Genomic DNA, 26,282 nt, shown 5'->3' with positions numbered 1-26,282 from the left:
CCTGGCACAAAGTAGGCGTTCCAAAACATCCCAAAGGTGTTCTACAGGATTTAGGTCAGGACACTGTGCAGGCCAGTCTATTACAGGGATGTTATTGTCGTGTAACCACTCCGCCACAGGCCGTGCATTACGAACAGGTGCTCAATCGTGTCGAAAGATGCAAGCGCCATCCTCGAATTGCTCTTCAGCAGTGGGAAGCAAGAAGGTTCTTAAAACATCAGTGTAGGCCTATGCTGTGATAGTGCCACGCAAAACGAGTGCAAGCTCCTCCATGTAAAACACAACACAGTGTTACTATTGGCACTACACACGCTAGCAGAAGACGTTCACTGGGAATTCGCCGTACCGACACACTGCCATCGGATCGCCACATTGTGTACCGCGATTCATCAATCCATACAACGTTTTTCCATTGTTCAATCGTCCAATGTTTACACTCCTTACACCAAGCGAGGCGTCGTTTGGCATTTACTGACGTGCTGTGTGGCTTAGGAGCAGCCGCTCGACCATGAAATCCAAGTTTTCTCACCTCCCGCCTAACTGTCGTAGTACTTGCAGTGGATCGTCATGCAGTTTGGAATTCCTGTGTGATGGTCTGGATAGAAGTCTGTCTACTACACATTTCTACCCTCTTCAACTGTCGGCGGTCTCTGTTAGTCAGCAGACGAGGTCGGTCTGTTCGGTTTTGTGCTGTACGTGTCCCTTCACGTTTCCACTTCACTATCACATCGGAAACAGTGGACCTAGGGATGTTTGGGAGTGTGGAAATCTCGCGTGCAGACGTATGACACAAGTGACACCCAACCACCTGACCACGTTCGAAGTCCGTGGGTTCCGCAGAGCGCCCCATTCTGCTCTCTCACGATGTCTATTGACTACTGAGGTCGCTGATATGGAGTACCTGGCAGTAGGTGGCACCACAACGCACTTAATATGAAAAACGTATGTTTTTGGGGGTGTCCGGAGACTTTTGATCACATTCCGCATGTGGCGAAAGATGGGCTGGTACTGCAGTGACTGTGGAAGCTTGTCTACCTTTGGCTCACACTGGGCTCACATTCGCGAGGATGGCGGTTTAGGTCCCCGCCAAGCCACGAAATTTAGGTTTTGTGATATTTTCCAAAATCGCTTAAAGCTAATCTGTGATAGTTCCTTTGATGCCACACAGCCGGTTTCTTTCTCTATCCTCCCCCGTACCCTGTCCCCCGCCAAGCAGAACAACTGGAACGTCTGTGATGACCTGGTCGTTGACGGGACATTAATCCTGAATCTTCCTTCCCTCCTGCTTTTGGTTGCAGTGACATTGGCATTGTGGCGTATGAGCAAGACCCACGATGCTTCAACTGCTGTATTAGAAAGTTTATACTGTAGCACAGAGGCTGTTATCTCAGACTGAAATCTATAATCGGTCTGCGTAATAGGAGAATACAGTAAATCGCCGGGCCTACATCGCCCATAAAGAACTCGAGTTCATTTCAAAATCCTAATATATCATTTAGTGCGCTGCCCGCAGACGTAGCCTGTAAGTTTAAATATCAGAGCTTATGGAGTTCTGAAGAATAACCATATGGCAATGAGGTGAAATGCCATATTGAAAAAGCTCTATAGGAGTTTTTAAAATTTAAAAATTTTCTTGGATTTAAGGATAAGATTTGTAATATTTTACTCTTGCTTACCACTTCTCTATGATGTAGAAGGTTGGTCATTAAAATTAAACGCCAGAAAAACAGAAAATTTCGAAATGTGTATAAAGCATAGAGTATTTAAAATGCCGTGTTGGCAAGAATGACAGACGACGAAGACCTGAAACTTACCAGCAGAGACCACGAACTATACAGCATAATTAAGGAGAGAAAGGCAGCATATTAATGAAACATCAAGCGAAACGCAAACCGATTCTTTTAGTTGCCTTACTGAAAGCAAAATTAAAAGAAGAGGAGGTATTAGAAATATAGGCTGGGAAACATTACACAGTCAACTACTTGATATTCAATCGCAGGATATCGAAAAGATATGTAAAATGTGACCGAAAATATTTATTCATGGATATATATGTATTGTAAGAATGCGAGGAAAGCCTAATTAGCAAAGAAACTGAACGACGTCAAAATGTACGACAGAAGAGCAATGAGAGATGGTAAGTAAAATTCTATCTACTGATGAGACGAAAAATGCCGAGAAGTTTTAGTATTAGACAAAATCAAGTAGACGAATTAAAGGCATCTATTCAGTTCTCAGTGAACATCCTTGCACGGGAACTGGCGATGACACACATAAAAGTGAACTGCTGTTTTCGTTTTCGTAATTGTTTCACTGAAGAATGTAACACTACGAATCTGACTTTCAATCGTCTCACTAAGAAAAAAATTTGACAGATACTGAGATGAGTGACCTCAGAATAGATAGTACTAGACGCTCAGTAGAGGAAATAGTTTTTTGAAAGGTGTATGTGTAAAACAGCACAGACTACTCTCATAGGTACTGACAAATAAGCCCTGATATCTTTGAATACATGCAGAAAATAAATTTCTTATGCCCAAGAGAACAAACTTAGTAAAGCGATCTGACTCTAAAATAATTAGAAAGTAGCCATACAGCACACACTTTCATAAATACCTGTATACCTAATGTGAAGCAGCACATAAATGAATAGCATCATCAGTGCAATTGATTGCTTCGAACTTGTGTTAGCTTTCCGCTTTTAGTATCAAGCTGTGCAACGGGTTGTCTCCTCTTTTGTGTACATATAAATTCAGAATGACGAAAACAATGATTAGCTGAAATCGCTAATTCTCTTCGTACATAATATTTTATTGGATGAGCGAGGCGACATTTAATAGTAGCTGGCAGCAGCCCAACTGACCAAGACTTACCTTTATCAACACCTGAAAGCTAATTAGCATAGACAGAGATTCTACTTGTTATTGTTTAGAAATCTCAGTACAAGCTCAGTAGATATGTGGCGATTCTTGAATGTCGCTTGCGTACTACCTTTCTTAACACAACACGCTGGCGACCCACCAGCGTAGCACATTCAGGTAGACTAAGTACATAGAATGATATTGCTCTGGCGAATGAATTCGTAAGACGTAAGTTTAACAAGCAATCGTCCGTTTTAAAGACAAGAGAAAAGCCTTACAGTACGATAGGAATATTCCAACCTACATTCAGCATCACAGACCAAAGCATCACCACCTGAAATGCGTGATTCTGATTCCCTGAAAATTAAACCTACACTTCTGTGAAAATTTTGTCCGCCTCCGATAGCTGAATGGTCAGCGCAACAGAATGTCAATCCTAAGGGCCCGGGTTTGATTCCCGGCTGGATTGGAGATTTTCTCCGCTCAGGAACTGGGTGTTGTGTTGTCCTAATCATCATCACTTCATCCCCATCGACGCGCAAGATGCCGAAGTGGCGTTAAGTCGAAAGACTTGCACCCGGCGAACAGTCTACCCGTCGGGAGGCCCTAGTCACACGACATTTACATTTTAGTGAAAGTTGTCATCCGTGACACTATAACAGCGCGGAATTAAGTAAAACAGTCAATGATGCAATAACCAGCTTCCAACCAATTAGTTACAGCAAACATTGAGCATCTATTGTAGTGTGCAGAAACACGCAATCGGATAGCTATGCGCGGAATGACACAAGCGAACAATTCCAAATTAGCTTCGCCAGGCAAAACTAGCTCTCACCACAGTAAATAAATTGAGTTGGTCTCTCCAGATTCTTTACGCATTGTAATATCTACTCAACAGCTTGGACCTGCACCAGACAAAAGCAGTTTGCTCCTCAACATCAGAACACAGCGCAAAGAGCCTCTTCGGCTTTACAATACCAAGTCCGAACAAGAAACGCCCAAAAGCAAGGCGAACTACTTTCTTACGAAGAAGACCACATATTCCAAACCCGCGAACGAATGCTATTGGTCAAAAGTGGTTCAAATGGCTCTAAGCACTATGGGACTTAACATCTGAGGTCATCAGTACCCTAGACTTGGAACTCCTTAACCTAACTAAACTAAGGACATCACACACATCCATGCCCGAGGTAGGATTGGAACCTGCGACCGCAGCAGCAGACTGAAGCGCCTAGAACCATCGGCCACAGCGGCCGGCTAAAACGACTCACCAAACACTCAAGTTTATCACACTGATTAAACATGAGGTTGCTAAAGAGCATACATCGAATATATCGAGACTGATTATGGCAAGATCTCATAGATTATAGCAAATACAAGCATCGCCATACACAAAAAGGCAAGTACACTGTGAGGAAACGAAAGTGCTGAATAACTGGCACCGTTCAACTTTATATGAATGAAAACGGAAATATTTGTTTCCATCTTTACAGCTGTAGGGGCCCCCTTTGCCGGGCTGGAAACCCCTATTGTTTTGTCAGGATGCAACCGAGTACCTGTTTGGGGTCGTTAGACGCATTAACACAGTTTTCGAGATTATTCTACTCGTTGTTGTTGTTGTGGTCTTCAGTTCTGAGACTGGTTTGATGCAGCTCTCCATGCTACTCTATCCTGTGCAAGCTTCTTCATCTCCCAGTACTTATTGCAACCTACATCCTTCTGAATCTGCTTAGTGTATTCATCCCTTGGTCTCCCTCTACGATTTTTACCCTCCACACTTGGCTCCAATGCTAAATTTGTGATCCCCTGATGCCTCAGCACATGTCCTACCAACCGGTCCCTTCTTCTTGTCAAGTTGTGCCACAAACACCTCTTCTCCCCAATTCAATTAAATACCTCCTCATTATTTATGTGATCTACCCATCTAATCTTCAGCATTCTTCTGTATAACCATACAGTAAATCTGCATACCCTCGTGAAAAATTACGGGTGTAGCTTCCCCTTGCTTTCAGCCGTTCGCAGTACCAGCACAGAAAGGCCGTTTTGGTTAGTGTTACAAGGCCAGATCAGTCAATCATCCAGACTGGTGCCCCTGCAACTATTGAAAAGGCTGCTGTCCCTCTTCAGGAACCACACGTTTGTCTGGCCTCTCAACAGATACCCCTCCGTTGTGGTTGCACCTACGGTACGGCCATCTGTATCGCTGAGGCACGCAAGCCTCCCCACCAACGGCAAGGTCGATGGTTCATTATTATTACTCAAAATAATCCGTAGAGGAAGCCACTGAATCCAACAGCTGACTCACGGCTGCCAAGAACTCCGAATCAGCTCAGAGTGGAAATTGATGACACTCTGGTGCGGCGGTTTGCCGCCCGCTGGCGAGATAGGAACACCCCGTCGGTAGCTCTGCTTGGATGGAGATGGCGGTGATCGCTACGTACGTGTTTGGTTCCCACCCCATTTCACGGAGTAGTCCAGCCCACTCCGATCACTGCTCGTATTGTCGTCTCAGGTGGACTGCAATGTCACATTCGATGATGTCGTGCTGAATGCTGAAGTTGGCTCGCCGGTACGGTAGGCCGTCAGACTCTGGAGTTTTAGGGCAGCTTCTGTCCTGGACTGGAGCCGTGTCACTAGACCTCTGGACTACCCATGAGTGCTTGCTGCTGTGATGGCTTCAGTACTGGATGCTGGACTTCAATATCCGCGGCTCGTGAGGCAGCAAGTATAAGACCAACAATCTCACACACAAGATGTTACCATTCCACAACCAGAAGATCGAGAGCAAACGCCGTTGATCCTTCTGATCGATGCTTTAAGCTGGTGGGGGTGGAGTATTTATGTCGTCGAGGGGAGTCTCTGCTCTGCGACGACATTCGTAATGAGCGAATCGGTTCTTCTCTTTTCGAGTTGTCAGTGGTCTCTGGTTCTGCTACATTTGCTTAACGGATTTGTTACAGTGTCTTCCCTGCTTAGTCAAAGTCCTACTAGGCGATGTTGCGTACCACAGGAATGTCAAGGTTGCTGTCTTCCTGACTCACTAACAGTGTTCAAACATTTACGCTTCCCGTCTAGAAGCTGTTGGTACTTCCGCGTGATTCAGTAATGCCGGCTTTCGATCTTAGAAAAATTTACTTTTCCATGTCCTTACTAATTTGACGCGTACCATTCCCCTCCACTTCAGTAAAATTCATTTCGAATCTTACACTTCTCTATTTGTTCGGTTCAATGTCTTACATACTTACATCTACTTTGAACCTTTTGCTCGTTTAAGCACAAAGAAAATCTTATCGTAGCTCAACATTATGTTTCTAACTTTCTTCTTTTTACATTATATTCTAAAATGTCTTACCTGCTAATACGAATAACTCTAAAGAAATTTCATAGACGGTTGTTCCCTTCGCAAGATTCATTCTCTTTCTGAGACAAAATTAGACTGCACAAATAAAACCTCGCATAATCATAAGACTATTGGTTGATACTCTGACTGTGACCATTTTATTTACTCTACTCTTGATATTTATGAACAAGCTGTAACATTTCTACCGTACTTTGTTCTTTTGCTGCAATAATTAATTCGTCTATTGCCTGTAGTAGAGTGGGATCTAAAGTACTAATCAGGAAGCTTAGGTTCTGCATGGATAACATGCTAAAAGATTTCTCTGGCTAATACAACGTTGTCGATTTTCCGTACTTTCCGTCGTACCTGTAATTCTAGTAGTAAAGTGAAACTTGTTCCAGCTATGTCACGCTTGGTTCCATATACTGATAATCCACTTTGTTTCAACTCTACTTTTGTCATCCCCGTAAATGTCTTCTTACTGTAGCAGTTTACTATACGCTAACTGTCTCTGGCGAAAGCATAGAATATAAATAGTGACTTCCGATCCACTTAAAATGTGGTTGCGACATAGACTGTGGTGCTTCCATATTTCCTAGTAACAACCGAGTTTTACACGATCGCTTGTCAGTTCAAACCACGTGCGCTTGACAAATGGTTACCAACTCCTTGATGCAATTGTTAAGGTCTCCTAATGACATAACAACATATGCATCTCTTTGTTCTGACACAAGTAACACTTCATTAGTTTGCACTTGCACCCACGTATCGATAATTTTGCATTTGAATACATACGGATGGATCGTGAACATCTGATAACAAGAATTTAAACTTGCAGTTGGAAAATGTATGTTAATATACCACCTACCTCGATCTGAATAAGCCTCAACTGTGAAAACAAAAAGGAAGAATGCTATATTACATTTCATTAGTGATGCAACGTGCCGTATCCCTCTTTGAAATTCTTTTTCCGCTTGCAGCAGTCCCAACAAAAACTGCTATGGTGTTAACAATGTTTTACTTAACTGTCCGTGTGTGGCGTAGTGTATTGCTTCTTGTACCCTTCCAATTTCTATTCGCCAACGGCTGGATTTTAATCACCTCTGCTACATATATGTGCAAGATTGTAAGTAGGCTGTTTAGGTTTTTTATTGGTAACGCCACCTCTGTATGAAAATCACTGGCTGTGCTGTGTGCAGTCTGTGGCTGCTTTGCATTGTTGTAATACTCGCCATTGTAGTGTTGGGCAGCGGCAGCTGGATGTGAACAGCGCGTAGCGTTGCGCAGTTGGAGGTGAGCCGCCAGCAGTGGTGGATGTGGGGAGAGAGATGGCGGAGTTTTGAAATTTGTCATGAACTGCTATATTTATATATGATGATATCAAGGTAAATACAGTGTTTGTTCTCTATTAATATCTTTCATTTGCTAACTATCCCTATCAGTAGTTAGTGCCTTCCATAGTTTGAATCTTTTATTTAGCTGGCAGTAGTGGCGCTCGCTGTATTGCAGTAGCTTGAGCAGCGAAGATTTTTGTGAGGTAAGTGATTTGTGAAAGGTATAGTTTAATGTTAGTCAGGGCCATTCTTTTGTAGGGAATTTTGAAAGTCAGATTGCGTTGCGCGAACAAAATATTGTGTGTCAGTTTAAGCACAGTCATGTATAATTGTTCAAAGGGGACGTTTCAAGATCATTGTGCCCATGACAGCATATTGCCACATAGGAGTAAGGTACCGTGAACCCTTCCTTTCTTAAGAAAAAGCTATCTCATAGAGAAACTGTTACAGCAAACAAAAAATAAATAAATACAAACTAGGTAGCCCAAAACAATATTAAGCACAATACACTGCTGCTTTATCACTTATCCCAAGACCTAAACTCATAAGGTACTCTCTGTGCAACTCTCGTTCCACATGAGCTGCGTTGTCCCCACTGAATCTATTTTGTTATCCACTATTGTGTGCAATCTGAATATGGGAGTTTTCAGTCTTCTGAATCTCATAACCGACACGTGTGCCCCAGCATCTACCAAAAAATTATAGCTGCGCGGAGTGGCCGAGTGGTTTGAGGCGGCAAGTCACGGATTGCGCGGACTCTTCCGCTGGAGCTTCGAATACTCCATCGGGCATGGGTGTGTATGTTGTTCTTAGCATAAGTTAGTTTAACTAGTGTGTAATTCTAGGGACCGATGACCTCAGCTGTTTGGTCTCTTAGGAAGTAACACACATTTGAACTTTTTAATTGATACTTCCTTTCATTTATCCGAGTTGTCAAACGAAAATCCGTCTCTGCGTACGTTTCCACAGGTCTACGATTTGCTGGAAGCGCTTCCTGACGGAAGAACGGAACATTCCCGTTGGCGTTTAGCGGCTCCCGTTTCGCATTCTACGTGTCTTGCTTTCTGAATGCACAATTCTGCGCTATGTGCCCGAACTGCTGGCAATTGTAGCATTACGCTTGGCAACACTGTGCCTTTAAATTCCCCTGCTGTCCAAATCGGTAACATTCTTTACCAGCTCTGAATATCTTCCATTCAGTAAGCACGCTAGTTGCACTATCCACTTCTTATAAACGTATAGCAGTGCTGCAGCCAAAGCCTCAGTTTTCCATTCGCACCCGACGTGAAAAATCTGGAAGGATCCCTCTGAAAAACGCGTCCAACGCTTTATTGTCCGCTTCTTTGAGCAAGACTGTGCGCATCTGTCTTATGCGTCAGTTCATAACTCTGTGCATTGATTTTGCGTATTCTATCAGAAAATGATACCACTCTTTCATTCGCCTTCTGTGTGCTAAGCTGCTGAGTTTCTCCTTAAAAAAGTTCTATACTTCTGACGCAAACCCTCCGCTATCTCACTGAATGTGGATACCTTGCTAAGCACTTCATGATACGAGATATAGTTTCTGCCTCATCCGTTATAAGTAATTCGGCCATCCAGAAGCACGTTTCATCTGACTAGCTACTTAACGTGGCCGTGGTTAGCACATCGCCTATAAACACGTCCAGTGCTCTTTTCCCGGAGTAGGGAGTTTCGAGGTTCGCGGTTGAAGGTTCAGAAATTGAAGGGGGGACATTTACCACAGTCTGAACTGCATTCAAACTCGATTGTGGCTGCTGTTCTGCCAATAAAGCATTTAACTTCAGACTTAGCTGTTTATTAAGTGCTTTCCGTTGTTTAGTACCGTCTAGTAATTTGGAAACTTGGTCCGTAAGAGCGTCTATGGCCTCGTTAGTATTAGCTGACTCTGTGACGTTTTTGTGTGGTTTGCCTTTCACTGTTTCACACGAATCAAGCTAGTATTACTCCTGACAATAACCTAATAGCCTTCCGCCCCTGGTAGCTGAGCGGTCAGCGCGACGAAATGTCATGGCTAACGGCACGGATTCGACTCCCGGCTGGGTCGGAGATTTTCTCCGCTCAGAGAGTGGGTGTTGTGTTGTCCTTATCATCATCATTTCATCTCCATCGACACGCAAGTCGCCGAAGTGGCGTCAACTCGAAAGACTTGCACCAGGCGAACGGTCTACCCGACGGGAGGCCCCAGCCACACGGCATTTCCATTTTACCTAATAGCCATAGTTGCAAAAATAAAATAGTTCTACATCTACAACTAAATAGATGCTCCGCAAGGCACCGTACGGTGCGTGGTGGAGGGTACCCTGTACCGCTACTTGTCAATTCTTTCCCTTTTCCACTCACAAACAGAGCTTGGGAAAAAAGACTATCTTTATGCCTCCCTCGGAGTCCTAGTTTTTAGTATCTTATCTTCGTGGTGCTTACGCACAACATATGTCGGCGGTAGTAGAATTGTTTGGCAGTTTGGTTGAAATGCCAGTTGGCTAAATTTTCTCAACAGTGTCCGTCGAAAAGAACGTCACCTTCCCCCCGACGGATTCTCATTTCAGTTCCCTAAGCGTCTCCGTAACACTTCCGTATTTTTCGAGCATACCGGTAACAAATCTAGCCACTGAACCGCTTCGATGTCCTCCTTCAAGCCGACCTGATATGGATCCCAAATACTTGAGCAGTATTCAAGAATAGGTCGCACTAGCGTCCTATATGCGGTCTCCTTTACAGATAACCAAACTTTCGTAAAATTCTCCCAATAAACCAGAGTCGGCCATTCGCCCCCCCCCCCCCCCTCTGCCACTGTTCTCGCATGCTCCTTCCACTTCATATCGCTTTGCATCGTCCGCACAGATATTTAAATGACGTGACTGTGTCAAGCAGTACATTACTAATGCTGAACTCAAACACACGTTTGTTCTTCCTACTCATTCGCATTACGTCCAATTCTTATGCGCAATCATTATCCAGCGACACTCTCAACAGTCTGCCATGTGATCGTATTTTTTACAAGTAGTACACGTTGCTGGCACAAATCTGTCATATTATATGTAAATTGAAGGTGGAGAGAAGGGTTACTATATCAGCTTCGTTGAGACATCACATGGAATCAACGGCGACGAGTGAAAATCTGTGCTGGACCGCTATTCGAACCCCGGATCTCACCTGCTTACTAGGCAGGTGCATTAACCACTGCGCCACCCGGGACACAGAGTTATCGCAGTTGCGCAGGCTATCTCGCACGCCTCACAGCCGACCCGCATACTCACCGAGCGCCACCTGTCCTCAGTCCCTGTCCATTTGTTCCACGTTCGCTACTCCGAGATTCCCACGGGAGGCCAGATGTACTTTTGTGCATCCGCTCCGATGAAGATGAACCCACTGCTTATCTAGACGCATCGATTATATGAAAGTTCTTTTGGTCATGTCCGAAAGAACAGACACCAACCGTTCATATAGCAACTCTGTCACACGCTGCGTTGTTTCCCGTTAAATTACAAGTTCTACAGAGTGTCGGGACTAGAAATTCTTGTCGACTTTTAGCCATGAACTGCTATAAATCTGCCGCTTCTCTCGGTCTATACAAGGTCAGCCGAAAAGTCTTTAAGCGCTAACCTGGCCACAGCGAAGAACACAGTTTTTTCTTTCTTGCCCGACACGAGTGCTTTTACTAACAGGGCGACATCGCTTGCTGAGCCTCTCCTAGCGGTGTCCATATCGGTTGGAACCTAGACGACTAGAAAACGGTGGTCTGGTCAGATGAGTCAGATGAGTTTCAGTTGGTAGGAGTTAACGGTAAGTTCGAGTGCGGCGCAGACGTCACGGAGTCATGCACCTGATGATGGTTGCATAATGGTGTGGACTGTGTTTACACGGAACTGAACCGCTAATTACTGGAAAGGGTTATGTTCGGCTACTTGCAGGACGTCTGCAGCTGTTCATGGGTTTCACGTTCCCAAACAACAATGGAATTTCTGTGGATGGCAGCGCGCTATGTCATCGGGCCACACTTGTGCACGACTGGTATGAAGAATGTTTTGGAAAGTTCGAGCGAATGAATTGTCCACCCGGTTGGCCGAACGTGAATCCCATCGAACACTTACGGAGCTTAATCGAGAGGTCACTTATTGCACATACTCCTGCACCGGCAACACATTCGCAATTATGGACAGCTATAGAGGCAGCTCGGCTCAGCAATTCTACAGGAGACTTCCAACGACTTGAGTCCGTGCCACGTTCAGTTTCTGCAGTATGCCCGAAAAACGGAGGTCCTACGCGATATTACAGGGCTATTACAAATGATTGAAGCGATTTCATAAATTCACTGTAGCTCCATTCATTGACATATGGTCACGACACACGACAGATACGTAGAAAAACTCATAAAGTTTTGTTCGGCTGAAGCCGCACTTTAGGTTTATGCCACCAGAGCGCTCGAGAGCGCAGTGAGACAAAATGGCGACAGGAGCCGAGAAAGCGTATGTCGTGCTTGAAATGCACTCACATCAGTCAGTCATAACAGTGCAACGACACTTCAGGACGAAGTTCAACAAAGATCCACCAACTGCTTACTCCATTCGGCGATGGTATGCGCAGTTTAAAGCTTCTGGATGCCTCTGTAAGGGGAAATCAACGGGTCGGCCTGCAGTGAGCGAAGAAACGGTTGAACGCGTGCGGGCAGGTTTCACGTGTAGCCCGCGGAAGTCGACGAATAAAGCCAGCAGGGAGCTAAACGTACCACAGCCGACGGTTTGGAAAATCTTACAGAAAAGGCTAAAGCAGAAGCCTTACCGTTTACTATTGCTACAAGGCCTGACACCCGATGACAAAAGTCAAACGCCTTGAATTTTCGGCGCGGTTGCAACAGCTCATGGAAGAGGATGCGTTCAGTGCGAAACTTGTTTTCAGTGATGAAGCAACATTTTTTCTTAATGGTGAAGTGAACAGACACAATGTGCGAATCTGGGCGGTAGAGAATCCACACGCATTCGTGCAGAAAATTCGCAATTCACCAAAAGTTAACGTGTTTTGTACAATCTCACGGTTTAAAGTTTACGGCCCCTTTTTCTTCTGCGACAAAAACGTTACAGGACACGTGTATCTGGACATGCTGGAAAATTGGCTCATGCCACAACTGGAGACCGACACCGCCGACTTCATCTTTCAACAGGATGGTGCTCCACCGCACTTCCATCATGTTGTTCGGCATTTCTTAAACAGGAGATTGGAAAACCGATGGATCGGTCGTGGTGGAGATCATTATCAGCAATTCGTGTCATGGCCTCCACGCTCTCCCGACTTAACCCCATGCGATTTCTTTCTGTGGGGTTATGTGAAAGATTCAGTGTTTAAACCTCCTCTACCAAGAAACGTGCCAGAACTGCGAGCTCGCATCAACGATGCTTTCGAACTCATTGATGTGGACATGCTGCGCCGAGTGTGAGAGGAACTTGATTATCGGCTTGATGTCTACCGAATCACTAAAGGGGCACATATGGAAATTTTGTGAATGCCTAAAAAAACTTTTTGAGTTTTTGTATGTGTGTGCAAAGCATTGTGAAAATATCTCAAATAATAAAGTTATTGTAGAGCTGTGAAATCGCTTCAATCATTTGTAATAACCCTGTAGTTGGTATTGTCACCTCAGTGTAATGGAGAGCTTGGTTATGGAAGTCTGCATTTTGGCTTTTTACAAAACGTATCCCTTCGAGCACCATCTCTTCATCATTTTGGAAATGTCTACCACGTACGGTTTCTTCCTCTGTGAAAAGAGGAGGCAGATGCCGAGTGCCGTATCAGGAGAATTCGCGGATGAGGCGAAGAAGCACGTGTGGCAGTGTTCTGTGCAGGTAACTTCGTCCCTAGATTTCGCTAGTGTGCCACTGTGACGGTTTGATCGTCGTGGGCGTTACCTGTTTGCTCCAAACATGGCTGTCACAAAAAAATCAATCTGCATCACCCTGCCCGGTCGCCTTTTTTGATGGTTTCCATTGCTCGCTTTGTCTTTCCCCTAGGTGTAATAGTGGCACACCAGGCCCTCGTCTTTGATGATGAAGCGGATAAGGAAGTCAACTGGATCGGCCTGACACGGCAGTGTCGTTTCAGTTGTGTGAGTTCGGCGGTTTTGTTGAATGAGTGAGAGCGCTTGCTGAACCCTGCGGGCTGGAGCCTTTATCATGTTCAAAATGTCGTAAATTATGTTGTAAATTGATCAAGGACTGTATTACAATTTGCACTCTTATCACCTTGCCTGTGAAAAACGTGTTAGAGTACTAGTGCCACCGTTCCTCTTCCGTTCCCTGTTTTTTCTCTCATTCAGACTTCTTTGACTACACAGAAAGCACGTGTGCCACCTACTCGGTGTGAAGTATGATGGTGCATTGTTGTACGCTATAACCAACTCAGCATGAATTGTTGCAGTGTTGTTCCCCTTCTAATGCTGAGAACGAATTACGGCACGATACTCCACAAAGCAGTTGATATCATGTAGACAACAAGTCAGTGACGTAATGGAAAGAGTGAATAACTTCAAATGGCACTGAGCTGGTCTCGTCGCTCTAAGGAAGGATGGCAGGTGTTCACAAGTACCAGACTGGAGCCCAGATCACCAAAAAAGACCAATAGAATGACCAGCGGACAGATGGGACAGAGACTTAAAAGACAGCCTAAGTGAAATGGCAACTGGAAGCTTTTGATCAGTAAAAAATGTTTTTTTTCTGCTCTAGCGGCGAGGGAATGCTTCAGAACCGTGGCATGGTGTTTTCAATGTACTCCAGGACTGCAGACATGTACTCGCGAAAAAACAAAAATTTAGTTGTTATTGTGGTCTTCAGTTCGAGAACTGGCTTGATGCAGCTCTCCATGCTACTTTATCCCGTGCAAGCCTCTTTATCTCCGAATAACTACTGCAACCTATAGCCTTCTGAATCTGCTTTCTGTATTCATCTCCTGGTCTTCCTCTACAATTTTTACCGCCCACACGTCCCTCCGTTGATGTCTCGGAGTGTATCCTATCAACCAGTCCCTTCTTCTAGTCAGGTTACGCCATAAATTCCTCTTCTCCCCAATTCTGTTCAGTACCTCCTGATTAGTTGCGTGAGCTACCCATCTAATCTTCAGCATTCTTGAGTAGCACGACATTTCAAAAGCTGCTACCCTCTTCTCGTCTAAATTGCTTGTCATCCATCTTTCACTTCTGTACATGACTGCCCTTCGTACACTTTCAGAAAAGATTTCCTAACACTTAAATCTATATTCGCTGTTAATAAATTTCTTTTCTTCAGAAACGGTTTTTTTGCCATTGCGCTTTTTGCATTTTATATCCTCTCTACTTCGACCGTCAACACTTATTTCGCTGCCTAAATAGCAAAACTCATTTACTACTTTAAATGCCTCGTTTCCTGATCTAACTTCCTCAGCATTACCTAATTCGACTACATTCCACTATTCTTCTTTTACTTTTGTTGACGTTCATCCTTTATCTTCCCTTCAAGACACAATCCAACTCGTCAACTGCTCTTCCAAGTCTTTCCCGTCACCCACAGAATTACAATGTCATCGACAAATCTCAAAGTTTTTATTCCTTGTCCTTGAACTTTAATTCCTACTAAACATTTTCTCTGGTGTCTAGTCATTCGTTGCATATTGGTAACTCTGAAACTCTCAACAACCTCTGGTTCTTTCAGCTTACCCAGGTCCCATCTCCATGATTCCATACATTATTGCGATTTCTTTTGTTTTAATTTCCAGTTCATAACCAATGAACTGTGGTCAGACTCCTCATCTGTCCCTGGAAATTTCTTACAATTTAAAATATGGTATTTAAATCTGTCTTACCATGGTATAATCAATGTGACACCTTGTGGCGTCTCCACGAGTCTTCGACGTATACAAACTTCTTTCATGATTCTGCTACCAAGTGTTAGCGATGATTAAATCTCGCTCTTTGCAAAATTCTACAGATGGCTTCCTCTTCCATTCCTTTCTCCCAGGCCAAATTCACCTACAATTTTTCCTTCTCCTTTTCCTATTATCGGATTCTAGTCCCCCCTCGCAATTAAATTTTTGTCTCCCTTAAGAAGCTGAAAATTTCTTTTGTCTCGTCATACATTTCTTCAGTGTCATCATCTGCGGAGCTAATTGGCATTTAAAGTTGCTCTACTGTGGTGGGTTTTGGCTTTGTGTCCATCTCCGCCACCATAATGGGTTCACTGTGCTGTGTATAGTAGTTTACCCGCATTCCTACTTTCTTACGCATTATTAAACCAACTCCTGCATTGCCTCTATCTGATTTTGTATTTATAAGACTGTATTCACCTGACCAGAAGTCCAGTTCCTTCTGCAACAGAACTTCACTAATTCCCTTTTTTAGTTTTCTAACTTAACTGCACGGTTAAGGCATTTAAGATTCCACGCTCCGATTTGTAAAACGCCAGTTTTGTTTCTCCCTCTTGAGAAGTCCCGCCCAGAGATCCGGATGGGGGACTATTTTACCTGCGGAATATTTTAACCAAGAGGATGCCATCATCATTTAACCACACAGTAGAGCCGGATGCCGTCGGGAAAAATTACGGCTGTAGTTTCCCCCGCGTTCAACCTTTCGCAGTAACAGCACCGTAATCGATTACTTAAATTTATTTTACGAGTTGACAGTTAACTTTATATCTATTTCTCGTTTATGGGAAAGGCAGACACACGAATATTACGAAAATAGGCACAAAAACCTGAAAACAATAAAGTCTGTGTTCATAATAGAGTATGTGTATTCTAGAATCGGCGTGAACGAGTCCACAATGACAGAAGTAATCAATTATCCTGACGATAGGTTGACACAAAGCATATGTTTCCCTTAGAACAACATCGAATGTACTCTGACAGTGCATATACCGAAATACAGAGGGGTCCAAAAGAGAAATGTATTCACTGTTTAAAAGTCCATAACTTGCAAACTAATTGACGGAGTTGTCTCATTTTTAGTGAAAGTGTGGCTCAAAGTCCAACTTAAAGATATCACTGTAGGTGTTCCAAACGGTCACCATTAACATCCACACACAAACGATGCCGCCGAACTGCAGCAAGATGTACTGACTGCAACGTGTTTAGTTGGATATTTGCACATGAATGTACGATGGATTCTCGAAGTTCATCCAATGTGCGTGGCTTTTGTCGATAAACGACGTCCTTTAGTGTTCCCCACAGGTAAAATTTCAGAGGAGTTAGGTCTGGGGAACGTGGTGGATACTCCACAGCATCTCTACGGCCTATCCATCGTCCTGGTAGATTTTCGTCGAGATACGCCCTAACACTATTTTGGTAGTGGGCTGGAGCACCATCTTGTTGAAAGTAAACTCTTCCGTCTCCACACAAGTCTCGGATGGCAGGTAAAATGGATCTCTGAAGCTTCTGAAGGTACACCTCACCGGTAACTGTGCCGTCATAGAAGAATGGCCCAATCAAGCCCCGGTAAGACAAACCACACCACACATTTACTCCTGGCAAATTCACGGCTTTGTCTACATGGACGTTCGGATTTTCGGCGGCCTAGTAGATGCAATTGTGGCGATTTACTGTACAACTGAGTTTGAACTGTGCCTCATCAGACCACACGATCGTCTCTGCAAACTCTTCATCGTTGCGCACCATGTTAGTAAACAACTCGCAGTACTCCATTCTACGATCTGGGTCGTCCTCGTTCATTGCGTGTAGCAATCGTGGGATGTAGCACTTCCACTTTGCTGTCTTCAAAACACTAAAGAACGTCGTTTATCGACAAAAGCCACGCACACTGGATGAACTTGGATAATCCATCATAATGTGCAAATATCCAACTGAACACGTTGCAGTCAGTAGCTCGTGCTGCAGTTCGGCGACATCGTTTGTGTGTGGATGTTAATGGTGACCATTTCAAATACCTACAGTGATATCATTAAGTTGGACTTTAAGCTACACTTTCACCAAAAATGAGACAACTCCGTCAATTAGTTTGCAAGTTATGGACTTTTAAACAGTGGATACATGTTTTTGGGCCCCTCTGTACAGTTGCACACATATCTTCATTCATTAAAGTTTTCGTCCGACCAGTGGGACTCAATAGGCACGTAGATACAGGAGAACATATCTGACTCGAGAGATCAGATAGCCGAGGGATTTCAGGGTGAATGGGAATAATGTTATCTCCCGAAAAGAACACTCGGCGGAGGAGGCGAATATCTTCGCGCTGTTATCAAGTACAGTAGTGGATCCCGCAGCTTTATTTTCGCTGTGGGATTTCCCTGCTCTCTGCGGTAACAGCTCGCATTGTTTTGTTGTGGTAGGGCGGAGTGAGAGGGCGAGATAAGCGGCAGTGTCGTGGGCTGAGGCTTCCCGCCGTTTTATCGCGGGTCCGATGGTGTCTCCCGTCCGTCTGTCTAAAAGCAGCGCGGCTGACTCAGTCGCGCGTGTCCTGTTTTTGTGGAGCGGCTCGAGGAATCCCGGCTGCTAATGCCCCGCAGCGCGGGGAAGAACCGCGTTCTCTCTAACGGTCGGAACCGTAGCTGTCCGCTAGTGGAGTCTAACAGAGCGCTGCTCAGCACTCGGGGTACCTGGCAGGTGAAATTTGCAATGAGAACGCTAAGCCAAGACAGTAACATACGAGGGGTAGCCCACCCCCCACCCCCCAAAAAAAAAGAAAAAACCCGAATGGCAGCGCCATCTATCACAGAGAAAACAGTGGTCCGACTAAAACATTCATATTTCTTTACGTACTACACGAATATGTAATACAAAACGGGGTTCCTATTAAAAAAAAAAAAAAAAAAACGTAGTTGATATCCGTTTGACTTATGGGAGCACCATCTAGCGGACCAACCATAGCACCATCTGGTTTCCCTCTTCAAGGTAGACAAGTTTCGTTCTTTGTAGTTTTTTCGTTTCACGCTTATGTCGTGAGATATCTGGCCCGGTCACGATCAATGGACCACCCTGTATGTGTTGCTCGCGAAGGTTTTGCCTGGTACTACTTGGGCTCAATTGTGTCAGTGTGTTTGGGCTTGTGGCTGTCACTATTCCAACTGATTTTGGAATCTAAGGGTATAGAATGCCGCCGGCCGATGTGGACGAGCGGTTCGAGGCGCTTCAGTCTGGAACCGCGCGACCGCTACGGTAGCAGGTTCGAATCCTGTCTCGGGCATGGATGTGTGTGATGTCCTTAGGTTAGGTTTAAGTAGTTCTAAGGTCTAGGGGACTGATGACCTCAGATGTTAAGTCCCATAGTGCTCAGAGCCATTTGAACTATTTTATAGAATGCCGATGTAATTCTTGTGATTTACGAATTGTACTTTATAGTCAGCGAAAATTGTTCAATCTAGCTTCCTCATTTCTGAGACATGTCTATATTTATCTGTTGGCTATTATCACGAGCTCCAGCTGTTTTCTACATTGTTTGAATGTAAAAAAAAAAAATAATGCCTCAGTAGTCAAGTCAAAGTTTCCTGCATAACATCATTCGTACTTTTCTGCATTTGTAGTGTGTTTAATTTTTAATAAATTATTAACGAGTTGTCTCTCCCTGTGTTACAGGACAGTGATTGTATCTCTTGTTAACTGTGGTCTAGTTAAAGATGCTTGTGTACCATGATTGAAATTTTTAATGGAGCTTTCTAGTACTATGGTAGCGGCAACCGCCATCCTATGTTAGTAAAGAAGCAGAAATTATAGCTACTGGCGTTGCTTCCGCCACCGCCTCTATCATCATAAATCTGAACCACATTTGACAGTCATTTTGGCTACTTCGAAGGCAATGGTGTCTTGATAATTACTAGCAATAGCCGGTGGTTGATATTCGTGACGTATTCATTTGATCGTACGTTTTGCTGTTTGTAAAGTAAATGTATTTTTACTTCATTTAATATTCTTTACTAAAAGGAAGTGATTTCATACTGTTGCCGTTTTGAGGTGTTTGCTATCAGTTGTGTTTCCAGTTCTGGAGGCAATTTGTTAATGTTATTCTTGGATTTTTACTTTAAAAAAATTCATTTATGTTGCTAGAAACGTTAAGCAATTCATTATGGCTCAATACCTTTCCAATCAGCACCAGTTGCCTACCACATTTCAGAGACGTTATCGTCACCCAGTCCAAAAAAATGTCGTCAAGTCAAACACATATCAAAACATTGTTGATTTGCTTTTTTGATGCCAAGGGTATAGTTCACTCAGAATTTGTTCCCCCAGGTCAGACCTTCAATCAATCCTTTTATTTGGAAGTTATAAGAAGATTGCACAACAGTGTTCGTCATAAAAGACTCGATTTGTGGCAGACAGGAGACTGGTTCTTCCAGCACAACGCACCTCTATACACAGTCATCTATGTTAGACAGTTTTTGGCATGAAACGGGGCATGAAAGGACACGGATTTGACAATACTGGAGAACTCAAGAAAAAAACGAGGGAGGAAGTGTCAGACATTTCTAAAGATGACCACAAAAAATGTTTCGATCAATGGAATCGCCGGTCCAGCAAATGTATTAGTTGAATTGGAGAGTATTTTGAAGGGGATAAGGCTGGTTTGTAAACAACTTGAAAATATATAGCTTTTAAGAAATAATTCCGTTTTTTTGGATATCCTCTCATACCTTTAAGAACAGACACTGTCAAAACACAATGGTACAGCATGATTCTCATTCTTGTACTTGAAATTTTGAACATATGTGCTGTTCAGCAACTGTGAATCTACATGAGTGATTGGAGAAAATCAGCCAACCCATTGCAGGTTACTTGACAATGGCTTCAACAATTGTAAAATTGTCTTCAGTTGTACATGGACTTGTTGAGGGAATTTTTTATATATTATAGATAAAAAGAACTATAAAGGTGTAAAGGATGCATAAAGCCACCAGATAAAAGTATATTAAACGGAAATTACAAGAAAACCCCTAAAAATGCTCCATGTTACACAGAAATACACCTGACGTCAACAAAGCGGAAGTGTATCCCGTAAAAGGACACGCTTATTACCGAATAAATACAAATGTGATGTCTTTTCCACTAAAAACAGCTTTAAAAAAAAAGCAATGTGCATACAATTAACAATGTCGTCAATAATCCCTGTTCTAATGCACGTCTTTACAAAATGATTTGTGGCAACTGACCTTTTTACTACGTAGATCAAACTGACAGTGCGACGAAGTAACGTTCAGAGAATATTTCCTAGCTAAGATGGTTGGCAATGTGCACCACTCCACATTCGCTGAACATTTACTCATTACCAATAATTCTAATAAGTGAAACAGTAATTTTTTTGTAAGGAGGTTAAAAGGTGCAAATTAGATTTTGGGAAGAACTGGAAATTTTTATATACACACTCAATAGGGATGATAACATGTTAAATGAACAGCTGCAACTTACGAGTCGACAGTTACAGTTCGCTGGTGGCCTGCAACTGTCATTAATTCTCATCAAATCTCTCTTTTTCTAGCAAAATATTTCTCTCTTTCTATTTATCCTTCCTTTTACTATTATATTCATTTTTAAAGTTTAACGTCCTCCTCCGTACCTCCCTTCTTCCTCCATTTTTCTCCCTAAAAATTTTCTCAGTCCCTTTTCGATATAACGTGGTGAGTGACAGTTCACACTTTATCTGTTTGCTACGCACATTATGTCTCCACGCAGGTACGCCACGTATCGATGTTTCCTGTTTCGTGCACTTTATCATTCGCCTAAAGGCACCAGCCATATACGGCCTGTTTCATTGTCTTTTAAAACCATGTACATTTTATGTGAACACTTTTGCACTTATCTCAGAACCAATGGGACGTTTTTTAAAGGATTTTATTTGATTTTACTGAACATACCATTTTAGTTCACACGAGCTGCTTTGCTCTGAAATTTTTCGCCGCCAATATGTGATTTTTGTGCTCTGTGGGTGGTCGTCGCCGTGTGCTTTGAGAACAGCTGTGTGCGTTGGTGATGTTCAAGCAAACGAAAATTGTAAAATATTGTACTTATAAGATTGCTACCGTATGTATTCAGACTTCAGAAGAATGGTTGGCCACTATGAAATAATTCTCACACTGTGACACATGGAATAATGCAAAATATGGAAATTGTTCATCTGCCACTGAGTCACGGCGTCCAAGGTAACAATCCTGCTATGTGCTACATTTTGTGTAAAGTGTAGTTTCTCAGTGACCCTTATCGTTTACGTTCTACAATTTGAGAATCAAATAGGGAGTAGAGAACTTGCTTCTTTTATTTACTATTTTACAATCCATCATCATGAAGTTATATTCGTTGTTAAGTTTGGCACTGAAGTATGTAGTTAGTTTACAATTCACTCTTCCGACATTGCAGTAAACAAATAGATTTATTAGCTACACAGTTTCATCTGTATTAATATCAAAGTTGCGCAGTTCATGAGTGTTAGAATACTTTGCATCTGTGGTTGGGTAAGTGGATACCATATTTATCACGATGCTGGGTTACTACGTGATTCAGTGCAATAGTACGTTAAATCATTAGTAAACCTACTTCAACCTTCCAGTTATCGTTCATGTTCTCTTTCTTCATAATGCCAAGTTATCATTTCATGCAGGTAAAAGTGAAATGTTATTACAGCGCGTAGTTAAAACCTGATGACAGTGTAATAAATTCTCTTATGGTGCCGAGAGTTTCGAGAAAGATTCATTTCACAAGCCTACATCTTCTACACGAATAAAGATAGAAACTTGAGGTGAATTTTAACTTACGTGCAGGACTAACAATTCTTATTTTCGAAATAACCAACCGATTTTACAAAAGTTTATCTTATACATACATACAAATAATCCTTGTATCTTTTATAGTTATGATTCGATCAAATTTTTTTTTGTCTCTCACAAATATTCAATGTGCCTTCGACTGAACATACAAAGAAGATCTAGACGATAGCGTAACGGGTCCCACACTTTTGCGAGAATGCCTAGAGATACTGCTTTCACCGGTATGTGGCGTCGATCACCTAGATTGGAGGATGACACAGATGCATAGGATCTTTTACAAATGCCCACGATAAAACATCACATGAGATCAGGCTATCTTGCGGTTCAATGTTGCAAGTGATAACTGTAAGCCTCTTAAGACTGACCCATCGCTGAGGCAGTTCATTGATAAGAAATGCTCTTATGTGCAGGTGCCACTGCTGTGGAGCTCCATCCTGCTGAAAATTAAATTATTGGCATGTTGTCGCAACTGTTGAAAAAGACAGATCTCCAACATAATGCGACTAGCGTAAACGTGTTTCTTGCAAAAAGTGGGATACAAATCATATTTCACGAAACGACAGAAAAGACGTGAAGCTTTAGCGACTCTCTCTCGTGCTTGTTTAAGATTTGTGACTGCCACGTTCCTTACATTTTATGTAGTAGCGGTTCATGTTTACACTAACGTTGAACATAGTCTCAGCACTGAACACTGAAAGGGACTCCAAGTTGTTACCTTCCTTCTGCATGCCCAGAATAAATTAACAAAATTCTACACATTTTTGTTTGTTAGCATTATGAAAGGCTTGTAGTGTGCTGGCGTAAGCTGTCGCCAGCACATCGGTCGGCAAAGAGGTCGCAAGAAGATCAATAACAGGCCCTGGATCAAGCCCGCCTATCAGGAGAGAGGCCAAAGACAGACTCACAAGCAATGCCCCGCCAACACCCTCCCGACCTTCAGTATTTAGATCCCTACCACGGACCAGAGGGTCTAGTCAGTCCCAGGCAGTCTGCGACTGGGCTGGCAGAGTCAGTCGCAGTCACAGTCAGCTCAGTTACTGTTCTAGTTGGCGTCTGTCAGTTCACGTCACCGGCTAAGAGTGTGTGGTGTTTACAGCGGGACTTATACTTCACCTACAGTGAGGCTGAGGTGGACTATTACGGAAGAGCTTGTACCACAGCAACTAGCTTAAGATAAGTAGCTTCTTGTTATTATGAATAAAGAACCCTGTTACTACATGTGTGCAGTTGTGTTGCAGAGAGAGGATACTGGTCACCAAACAGCATCCTCTCCCTTCCTTCCCCTTGTAGAAGACTCTGCAGTATCAACGACGACACAAAATGTAGCAACTGAATCGCGTATGCTTTGAAGCACAAAAGCCTACGCAAAGCACGCCAAACAGACAAACTAGTAATGGCTAACTCTCAGTTGGCACTGTGAGTGTACTGCAGATGAGGTGCAAAACTGTTTACTGCACTCTAAGCCTTGTACGAGTACGCAGGAGTGACCAGCGGATTATTTCCTCTTCCACGAGAAAAGAGTATCTTCTCACTGCTGATACCATTGTCTAATGCTTTGAGCTGTTGGAGGCGCAGCGTCATACTCTCAACATGAATCATGGCACGTAGTTCTAATTGAATTACACCTGTTGTAACGGAGGGCGTAAAACTCCTTTCGATGCTGTGGTATTGCTATCTCTACGTACGTTGTGTAATAAAGGAGCAACTAAGCTAGCTACAAGAGAAGTCTTCTATCGACAACCACATCAGTCGGCAACTGAAAACAGCCGGCAAAGTTTTTTAAGTCATCACTCGGCCGACTCGTTTCATCCCGGCCGCAACGAATTCCTCTCCTATGCCAACATTTTCACTCACTGTAGCATCTCCAACGTACCTCCTCAGTTATTTGCTGGATGCATTCCCATCTCTGTCTTCCTCTACGGCTTTTACCCTCTACACCTCCCTCTAGTACCATGGAAGTTTTTCCCTAATGTCTTAATGGATCTCTATCATCCTGCCCTTCTTGTCAATTTTTCCCATGTGTTTCTTTCCTAGCAGAGTCGCTGGGGAACTTCGTCATTCCTTACCTTATCAGTCTTCGTAATGTTCAACATTCTTTTGTCGCACCACATCTCAAATGTTCCGATTCTGTTCTGTTCCGGTTTTCCCTCAGTACACGATTCACTGCCATGTAATGCTGTGCTTCAAATGCACATTCTCAGTTATTTCTTCCTCAAATTAATGGCTGTGTCTGAGACTAGTAGACTTCCCTTGGTCATAAATTCCCTTTTCTCTGATGCTACTCCGCTTTTTAAGTGCGTTATGGCTTATTTTACTTCCAGATAGAATAATTTCTTAACTTCGTCTACTTTGTGATCGCCTGTTTTAATTTCCGTTCTATTCTCAATTCTGCTACTTCTTATCACTTTCATCTTCCTTGAGTTTACTCTCAGTCCATGTACTGTCTTCATTAGACTGTCCATTCCATTCAACAGGTCCCGTAATTCTTTTTCACCTTCATTAAGGATAGCAATTTCATCAGTGAATCTTACTATTCATATTGTTTCACCTCGAATTTTAATTCCACTCCTTAACCAACCTTTTATTTGCGTCGTTGCTTTTGCGATATGTGGACTGAATAGAAGGGGAGAAACGCTGCGTCCTTGTCTTCCACCATTTCTAATTTGAGGACTTCGTTCTTGGTCTTCCGTGCTTGTTAGTCCTTTGTGGTTCTTATACCTATTGTATAATACGTACATTTCCCTACAGAATACAACTTTTTTCTGAGAGTTTCGAACATCCTGCACAATTTTACGTTGTCGAACGCTTTTTATAGGTCGACAAATTCTATGAAAGTGTCTTGATTTTTTTCAAGTCTCGCTTCGATTATCAAGCGCAACGTCAGAACCACCACTCTGGTTCCTTTACCTTTCCCAAAGACAAACTGCACGTTATCTAAGAGATCCTCAATTTTCTTTTCAATTCTTCTGTGCGTTATTCTAATCAGCAATTGGCGTGCATAATCTTAGCTGTTTCTACTGCAGTTTCCACATTTATGCGGCCTTGTTATCTTCGAGATTGTGTACAATTTTTCCCAATAGTTTGATGATATATCTCCATAGATTCTACACAGCAACTTCAATAGTCGTTTGGTTGCCAAATCCCCCAAAAGACTTCAGAAGTTCCAAATGTCGTCTATGCATTCTGCCTTACTTGTTAGCAAGTCTGATCAAGTTCTGTTAACAGCTGATTTTGCTGCTGGATCACCTGTGTCGTTCTTATCGACTCCCATTTCTTGTAAGACGCCATCAGACAAGTCCGGCTCCTCATGGAAGTTTCATTGTACTCTTCCCATCCTTAAACTTGTCTCCTTTGCTTTTAATTCCATCGAATGTTGTTTTGACTTTTCTGCCGTTTCTTCAAATTTTCCCAGCAGCCTTTCCGCCATAGCTTTCCAGCACTTCCTATTCATTTCATTCGGAAGTGATTTATTTTGCATTATTCCTTGAGCATTTGTGTACATTCTTCTTTCGCTGCTCAGCTGAGGTATTTCTCCTATTATCTAAGGAGTTACCTTCCTTCCACCTATATTCGTCTGTCCAACTTCTGTGACCGCCCTTTTTAGAGGAGGATGAGGATGAAGTCCAGTCGACAACGAGGTCATTAGGGACGGAGCACAAACTCGAATTAGGGAAGGATATAGAAGGAAAGCGTTCGTACCATTTCGAAGGAACAATCCCGGCATTTGTTTTAAGTGATTTAGGAAATGACGTTAAGCCTAAATCAGGACGGCTGGACGCGGGTTTGATCCGTCATCCTCCCGAATGTGAGTCTCCTGTGTTAACCACTGCGCCACCCTGCTCGGTCCCCATTTTTTACGGAGATGTCTGTTCGTCAACAATATCTCGAAAGCGGTCTGACATGTTTGGCAGCCTGAACCACTCTGAAGGTAAACCTCTGTTTAAAATAATGATTGTTGATTCCACAGCATGGAAGTCATGGATAGTAAGTGAAACGGAAAAGTGGA

Source organism: Schistocerca serialis, chromosome 6, assembly GCF_023864345.2.
Source record: "Schistocerca serialis cubense isolate TAMUIC-IGC-003099 chromosome 6, iqSchSeri2.2, whole genome shotgun sequence".
Taxonomy (NCBI): Eukaryota; Metazoa; Arthropoda; class Insecta; order Orthoptera; family Acrididae; genus Schistocerca; species Schistocerca serialis.
The sequence above is the reverse complement of the archived record's forward strand: the minus strand, read 5'-3'. Positions refer to the sequence as shown.